Source organism: Aulonocara stuartgranti (genome assembly GCF_965226115.1).
Source record: "Aulonocara stuartgranti genome assembly, chromosome: 17".
NCBI lineage: Eukaryota > Metazoa > Chordata > Actinopteri > Cichliformes > Cichlidae > Aulonocara > Aulonocara stuartgranti.
Window position 1 is genome coordinate 18,084,167 of NC_138953.1, and position 8,991 is coordinate 18,093,157.

Sequence of the window (8,991 nt, forward strand, 5' to 3'; positions counted from 1 at the left end):
GACACAGTACAGCGGCTCAAGATGCTCATGTTTCACAGAAAGTTGTTTTACTGCAACAGAAACCAGCAAAGCCTCCACAAATTAAGCTGTCCCGGCCATTTTCACCAAAAACATGATGAAAGTTTCCTGAAAATAAAAAAAAATATCTTTGCTTATTCAGAGGTACTCTGTGAATATGCTGTGTCTGAAGCAGCTAATTGAGCAGTTTGGGGGTTTGTTTTGTTGCCTCTAACCGACTGGACAAATACCTGGTGTGGGCTGAGGGTAAGGATCCAGCATGCACCTCCAGGACTGAAGAATGAAGCCAAATCATTTGGATTCATCTCCCGTAGAGGCAGCTGCGCAGGTGTGTGGTCAGGCAGGTGGGGAGGCAAAGCAAAGACATGAGTACCTGCAGCCTTCAGGCGTTTACTGACCCAGGGGTGCTGCAGTAATTCACAGTGGCATGCTGTCAGGCAGACGGGGGGTTAACTAACAGGAGATGTATGACGCCACTAATGGGAAGCTTTTAGCACCACAATTACCCTCTAATTTTGATTTCACACTGGGCCTCTGCCTGCCAGTTATTATTCCAGAGATATGCATGATTCATTCATCGCACCAGTGCACTGAGTAGAAAGCACGACTGCATTTATCTGCAAACATCCCATGTTTGGACCAAACCAGCATCTGTCTGCATCAAAGCTTCTCCTGACTGTCCTCTGCTTCAGCATATGAACAAGGGCTGCAGTTCATTTTGACTCTGAGAGTTGAAGACAACTGAACTTCCTGTTCAGTGAACGCTACGTGACTTTGGAGCAGAGGCTGTCGGTGTTGGTGCTGAAGTTCAGAGTTCAGTTAGTATCCAAGAGTTATTTCAGCTTCAGGTCTCAAAGTGATGTGAAACTAAAGAGGGTCAAGTAAAAAAGGCCAAAGTCACACAGTAGTTAGCGAATGTTTGCAGACAAGTTGGCGTCTTCTGCAGCAATCAGCTTGTGACCAGTTTTTGACCAGTTGGAGGTTTTTGGTGCAGCAGTCTCTTTGTGATTGATTTTCACAAAGTGACACTGTCAGGAGTTGTGTCGTGGACGAGAGGAAGAAGGAACCCAAACGCAGGACTCGCAGGTGGGTGAAGACTGGTGAGGATTTATTATAATGAGTGGATGAACAGAAGGTAAACGGACACTGACTGGCTGACTGAACTGAGGAAACGCACGGGAAGGACATCACATGAACATCAACATCATCAATGACACGACAGAGAACTGGTGAAACCGAGGAACTTAAATACACAGGTTGAATGATGACAATGATTGGAAACAGGTGAGTACAGGGCTGAACATAATCTGACTAATGACGCGGGAGACAAGCTGACACGGGGGGGGAAAAAAAAAAAAAAAAAAAAAAAGGAAGTGAGGACATTAATGTGGCGAACTAAACTGAACATGAACAAACTGAAATCACTGGGTCAACGACCCAGGAACCCTGACAGTACCCCCCCCCCCCTCCAAAGGCCGGCACCCGACGGCCAAAAGAAAAAAAAAAAAAAAACCAGAACAGGGCGGGCGGAGGGGGCCCAGGACGGAGGGACGGAGTCCACACAGAGACAGTCCAGGCGGGCGGCCACGTGGAAGGCAGCCGCGACCACTAAGCCGGTCTGGTGGGCGGCTGCGGCGGTCGAGGTGAGACTGTTCCGGTGGGCGGCCACGTGGTCCGCGGCCGAGACGAGACAGTTCAGGGGGCCGACCGTGCGGAAGGCAACGGCGGTTCTCCAGTGCCAGGCGTGCTGGCCACGGCCCGGCGGGCACAGGACCAGACGGGGCCGGACCAGGCGAAGCACAGGCCGGAGCTGCAGCAGGCGAAACAAAAGCCAAAAAGGCTGGGCCAGGCGAGGACGAAGGCTCCGAGGCTGGAGCCGGACCAGGCAGGGCCAGCGGGCGCAGACGCCCCTGGCTGGAGACAGGCAGGGCCAGCGGGCGCGGACGCCCCTGGCTGAGGAGCGGCCGGGCCAGCGGGCGCGGACGCCCCTGGCTGAGGAGCAGGAGAGCTCACAGCTGGCTCTGGGTGCTGTGGCTGCAGGTCCGGGAACTGAACGGGATGGTGGACAGGCGACTGGGAAACAGGAGGCGACTGGACTACAGGGCACTGGGCGGCAGACTGGACTGGCTGGAGGACAGGCGGAGACTGAGCTACAGGTGGCTGGAGGACAGGCGGAGACTGAGCTACAGGTGGCTGGAGGACAGGCGGAGACTGAGCTACAGGTGGGTGAACTGACTGGAGTGAAAGCTGAACAGCAGGTGAGGGAACTGACTGGACTGAGGAGACTAATGGATAAACAGAGGCCGGTGAGGCTAATGGCTGAGCTAAAGAGTGAGCTAGTGAAGGGGACAACAGTGCAGCCTGGGCTAATAAAGCTGGGGCCTGAGCAGGGGACACCTCAGCTAGCCTAACCAGTGATAGTGCGAGGGCATGAAAAGCTGGATCAGGAGGTGGATGAAGAGGTGAAGTAGCAGGTGGACCGGTTAGCTCTTCCAAGCCTCCAGGGGGGTCAAGCTGGGTTCTGGTTGCCCTCAGCCTGGGCGCTGGGACGGGCACGGAAGGTGGCTGGACACCAGTCACCCCCACCTGAGAAACAGAAGCAGGTGTGGAGGTAGACCGGGTCGCAGCTGCCCTCCTCCTGGGGGCTGGCACTGGTGTGGGCGTAGGCTGGGCCCCCGTGCTGGTGGGAAATGGCTGAATAATGGGTGTGGAAATAGTGGCGGTGTGTGTGTTACTGGCAGGTTTATTGGAGGTTGTTCTGGTTTTTCTGCCATCACTATTTACAGTCTTTAGAGAAGAGCAGAAAAACTCTTCCCAGTCCACGTCCTCGTCTAGGAGGGAGACTCCCCATGAATCAGAAGTGGGTCTGTAGTGCGTTTCAAGTGAGTAATCAGATGGTGAGTGCAAAAAAACAGTCACTGGAGCTCACCATCGGGAGTGGCTGAAAGTAGTCCGTTTTATGGCGGCGTGTGCGCCGCTTTCTCCGGGAAGAGGCAGCAGGCGGGGTACACAGCCGAGCCTCTGGCACGGGAGCCTCCATTGAGCCGAGGTGGTAGGCGGAGCCGCTGTGCCATGGCGAGGTTGAAGGTCCGGTAAGTGAAACGGCTGGCGGGCGAGCGAGGAGCAGAGCAGCGGGAGAGCGAGCGGCCGAAGCTTGGCCTGTGACGCCCACTCTCCGCGGCGAATGCTCCGCTGCAGGTGAGGCAGTAGGTGGAGGACCGCGGCGTCTCCGAGGCCCGCCCAGAGCCAGGCGAGTCCCCTCAAAGACGTGCTCCCTCTCTGAGAAGAGCCGCTGTTTCCCCCTGAGCTTCTCCGCCCAAATGGAGAGCGCTACCTCCTGCCGCTCGTAGAGGTCCGAGTCCGCTGGGTTCCAAGCGTGTCTTTGTGGCACGGGTCGTGTCATTCTGTCAGGAGTTGTGTCGTGGACGAGAGGAAGAAGGAACCCAAATGCAGGACTCGCAGGTGGGTGAAGACTGGTGAGGATTTATTATAAGGAGTGGATGAACAGAAGGTAAACGGACACTGACTGGCTGGAAAACTGAATGGCTGACTGAACTGAGGAAACGCACGGGAAGGACATCACATGAACATCAACATCATCAATGACACGACAGAGAACTGGTGAAACCGAGGAACTTAAATACACAAGTTGAATGATGACAATGATTGGAAACAGGTGAGTACAGGGCTGAACATAATCTGACTAATGACGCGGGAGACAAGCTGACACGGGGAAAAAACAGGAAGTGAGGACATTAATGTGGCGAACTAAACTGAACATGAACAAACTGAAATCACTGGGTCAACGACCCAGGAACCCTGACAGACACCCAGCAACATTGGTCAGCGGGTCGAAGAATCCATATTTTTCCATAGTAACTGGTGGTTGACATTATTTGAGAGAGCCCCACACAAACTGAGGAACAAGAAGAGTCTTTTTAAGACCCGTCTGTTCTAACTTCACTTTTATATAGAGCTCATGAGTTAAATACAAACTGTCTAATCATTTATTCTTTTTGTTTCTAATAAGCTCTGGAAGTAGATGAAGGGCTACCGTGGTGTCACGCCTGGCCTGTGTTTCTGTTTTGGTTTTATTGACTGATGCGAACTTGAATCTGTTTCCTCTCAGCAGAACATGTGGCGGCATAAATCACAGTTCTTTGGCGTGTAGGGGCTGGGGTTGTGTCTTTGCATCGTTTCTGCTTCATTTCAGAATTTGTGGACAAAACCAGCTCGCGGGTGTAGCGTCGTCCTTCGAAGCGTGAGCTGCATGATGATGAGTGGAGGACAGGTGCAACATGCAGTCAGTCCTCTAAGTATAGACCCCCCTTCTCTCTGACCCTCCCTCCTCCACACCACCAACTGAGCATTCCTCCCGCTCCTCTCCGCGGGGACAACAATGCAGCAGCTCAGATGACGGATGCTGAAAAGCCTCCCGCTGTCACGCCACCAAACACTGATCACCGAATATTGCCAGCGATGGAGGCAGAGCAGCTGCTCCTCGGCAGAGCAGCTGCCCCTCAGCAGAGCGGTGACTCTCTGCACTTCAACGTCTTATCAGATGTTATGGTTAATGTTCAGTATTTGGTGTCTCGGTCCTGAGAGTCTGAAGTGGAATGACGGCTCTTATCAAATTTAGAGAAAGATTTCTAAAATTGTCATTTGCAGTTTGATTTCATTAGTATGACTCACACATAGCAGACACATTTGGGCCCAATTGGGCTCTGGTTCTGGTTTTCATGGTCCTGCACACCTGATATCTGGCCCATATCAGGTGGGCCTGCAGCTGAGTTGTCCAAAGAAAACTGCAGACATGGCCACATGTGGACCCAACAGTCCAAGATTAGAATAATGTGACACAATGGAAACACAGATGAGTACTCTAAACTGTGCAAGGTTTATTTGTACTTTTATATTTTAATTTATCTGTGCAGCTAACATTATAATAAAGTAAAAGTCATGAACGGCTTGTTAAATATGAGCTTTGGAGAGTTTAAAGTTAGGTTTTTGAGGTTTTTCTTCTCATTTGCTGTTCTACATATTCTGTCTGTGTTTGAAATCCCTGAAACGCCTTGTTGGCATGCAGAGTTTTCTGTTACTTATCTATGTCACCATGTTACATGTCTTACATAATGCCAGCCTGGCAGCTCATTTGGCACACTCTCAAACATGGAACAAACAGCCACTTTTGCTGAAACTCAAACACAAAAATATCTCAGCTGCCAGCAAAGTGCACCAAATGAAGCACTGATGGCTGCAGAGGAAACACGTGCACTCTCAGGATCTGAAGACATCGTGGATTACATTTATTTTTGGTCCTCTCAACTAGAGAATCTTTGGCATTAGCATGTTGTCCAGCTAATGTGGCTAACATTTCCATTAGCTTTGCTGATATCCCTAAAGACCAGAGGGACAAACAAAAAGTATTTCCTGATAGGACATATAAAACATGCTGCACCATGCAAATGTCTTGAGCCATTCCTCTCTTCTTTAAATTTTAGAGGAAAATTAGAAACATGTGCAAACATGTATTTAAATACAGCATATAAGGCAAAACATTTTACTATTCCAACAAGCTTGAAAATGAACATTTGGCGCAAACACCTTCATTCTTTAGCTCAGTCTGACCTCTCTGAGCTAAAGGTTGAAGAGATGACACGCAGAGATGACGGCTCTCTGTCATCTCTGTAAGGATCTTCAGGAATAGTTCTCCAGGCTTCTTGAAGGACATTCAAAGCTCTTCTGTGGATGTTTCTGCCTTTTTTTGTGGTCTCCGTCAGGATGATCCCACACTGCTTCATTAATGCTGAGGTCAGGTTTCTGGGGCGGCCGATCCATAACTGATAGTGTCCCTCTATGTGTTTCTATCTAGGTATGTTTTTACTCCATTGGCAGTCTGTTTGGGATCATTGTCATGCTGAAAAAGGGAGCTGCTGCCAATCAGATGTTTCCAGATGTTACTGCATGGTGGATCAAACTCTGATGGTACTTTTCTGGTCTCATAATTCACCAGTTTTATCTCAGATCTCATACACGACTGCCTGAAATGCAGCTGTTGGACCTCCTCCTGACATCCACAGTGTAAATCCATCTCTCCATCAGAGATGCGCCTCTGATCGTCAGTTCAGTTCTTGTGTCATTTTCATACATCTGTCAGGTCTTTGCTGGATTTATTCCTGTTTCTTAAGAACATGGCTCTGAAATACTATTCATCTGCCATACCTGTTTTTTTAGGCATCACACTGTTCTTCTTCACTTGTCCAGTTTCCTGTACTTGGTCTATGAACAAGACGAACTCCATGTGTAAGTATTAATAATGAATATGTACACCTACAAATTTATCAGATTTGAAAAAAAAAACCTCATGAAAGTGTTGTTGTAGGAACACTGCTAAACGTTGGAGTGACATTAAAGCGGTCAGATGTGTTGAGTGATGGAGGCGCTCAGCGTGAGCAGACATGTTGCTCCTGCAGTGTATTTGTGGGACAGACCTGACCATCTTCTGCTGCTCTCAGACATGATTTTATCTAAAGAGCTCTGTGTGTCACATCGTCTTCTTTTTATCTGAGAGGCTTGTCACATCTCTTTAGGAGGCCTGCTGACTTAAACAGACAGACCAGAAACTCTACTGCATATAAAACAGTGGTCTGGATTTATCTCGCATCACCGGCTTCTAACAAAACGCCAGCGACAGGAAACCTGAGTGAGGTAAAATATTCACCCCTTTAAGCCTAAAACCTCAACAAACCGACTTCGTTGCGGAAATGATTCTTTGTTGTGTTTGTTTTTGTTCCTCCATCAATCAAATGACCTCTCCTTATTTAAGGAGCTGGCAGTTATTAGATTCTTTATTTGTTATGGTACTTAGTACAAACTCGGTCATAGAAATACAACAAAATATGATAAAAAATTGTATTTTTTAGGCTTTTTCAGCTTTGTGTGACAGGAAGTCTAAATGTGTATTAGGTACTTTTTTCTTCTCCAATGTGTGAACAGATTCTGATGTAACAGCCTGTGTACTGTTTCCTATGTGAATCTTACACTAAAATCCAAAGGATGAGTTGTTTATGCCCCATGTGCTTCAGTGCTGAACTGCACAGCATGTATCTGACATTTGGAGTTTCAACACATCCACTGATGCTCTGGTACATACAGAACATGCAGAGCAGAGCAGGACAGTTTTTGTGCCTCATGTTTTCAGACGATGTTAGCTCACACACTTTTCTGAAGTTACTAAAAGCGCTTTTAAGGCATGAGAACTCAGATTTGAATCCACAATGAACTTACACTTTAAATCAAGCCTAATGGAACCGATGAAGGTGCGAGTCACCTCATCACAGAGATCGTTACTGAGTGAAAGACGGTACAGACATCAATTTACACTAATAATAATAATAATGGATTGGATTTATATAGCGCTTTTCAAGGCACCCAAAGCGCTTTACAATGCCACTATTCATTCACTCTCACATTCACACACTGGTGGAGGCAAACTACAGTTGTAGCCACAGCTGCCCTGGGGCAGACTGACAGAAGCGAGGCTGCCATATCGCGCCATCGGCCCCTCTGGCCAACACCAGATCTCAGTGGCACTAAGTGGCAGCTGCAGGTCGAGGTCGGCCTCTTGTATCACAGCTGGTGACTTTGAATGTGATCCAGCTCTCAGACAATTACTCAGTCTAATTGGCTGCTGTGGTTTCTTCACAGCTCTCAGATCTGCTAAGATAAACACCTGGTTAAACTTTGTGATTGTTACAGCGAATGGGATGAGTTGTGTGGAGAAAATAAAGGAGGATCCAAGCGCAGGCACTCGTGGAGGTACGAAGGAGATTTATTGTAAAAAATAAAACACAAGGTGGAAATGGCAAACAGAACTAAAGATAATCTGAACTGGGAACAACAAAACTACTAAACATGAAGGTGGGTGAGCAGAGGCACATGGAGGTAAATCGCAGGGAGAACACAAGGATGAAACAGGAGATTTACAGACCAACCAGCAACTAGCAAACGAGTAGATGTTGTCATGGTCCGGGTGAATACGGGGTGTTTCCACTCTGCTGGGCTCCACCTTCAGACGGAGACTCCAATCAGCTTCCACACCTGTTTCCAATCAAGTCACCTGCATATAAGACCAGCGTTCACGACAGACCCCTGCCAGATCTTCTGCTAACACATGTTAGTGCTAGGCCGCCAGAACTCTGGATTACTGTTTTTTTCTCCTCCTACGTTTTCTTTCCTTTTTCGCCATAGGACCCATCTGCCTGCCTCCCTGCTCAGCTCCCCACTCCAAGCCTATTCTGGATCTGCTTTGGACACTCCTCACCCGGAACCCCCTGGACACTCCCTCCTCGATTGACACTTCAAATCTGCAACGCGTAAGCCCAAACCACCATAGCCTAATCCTCCAGCTGTGATTCATTGAGACTACCACTGACTACTTTCCTCCTCTCATCATAGTGACTTCACACCTCCCTCCAAGCCGCTGCCCCCTTTCTCCATTCCCCGGATCCCTCTGTGGAATCCAGCCCTCAGAGTTTCTCGTTCACAGTTTTGCCTCACAGTTTTCCGCTCATAGCTTTCACAGTTCATAGCATGCATAGGTTATAGCATTCTTAGTTTTCTGTTTTGTAACTTCGCTCAGCTCTGTAAATAAACTTTGTGCTCACGCCCGTTTTGCCTCCCTCTGTGTCTGCATTTGAGTCCACACCCACTGCCTGGCCCTCTCGGCCGTAACAGATGTGACTTAAATACACACAGGCTGTATCCCACTTCAGGGTCTGCAGCCTTAAAGTACGCAGCCTTAACGGTCCACAAGGGCCGCGTACTCAAAGACCGCTAAGGCCGGAAGTGCGAGGTTTCTGAAATGGGACGGTCTAGCCTCCGTCGCGCTGCCCAGGTTGCCTAGCAACCATGATACTAACAGCTGGAAACGTTTCATACAGCATTGTTTGACAGAAATGAAGGAGAACATAT

At 48.7% G+C, this 8,991-nt stretch overlaps 1 long non-coding RNA gene across 6 annotated transcripts; it reads left to right on the plus strand.

Moving 5' to 3' along the window:
* The first annotated feature begins 770 nt into the window (after positions 1–770).
* On the plus strand, positions 771–8,689 carry LOC309691789. 6 transcript variants are annotated; one of them, XR_014272115.1, is made up of 5 exons: positions 2,149–3,694; positions 5,891–6,003; positions 6,253–6,321; positions 6,609–8,393; positions 8,476–8,689. It is a non-coding gene; the product is annotated as an uncharacterized lncRNA (long non-coding RNA). The 6 variants fall into 6 exon arrangements; XR_014272116.1 differs by having other exon boundaries at positions 6,609–8,193; positions 8,269–8,689; XR_014272117.1 differs by having other exon boundaries at positions 6,609–6,726; positions 7,726–8,689.
* Positions 8,690–8,991: the final 302 nt, after the last annotated feature.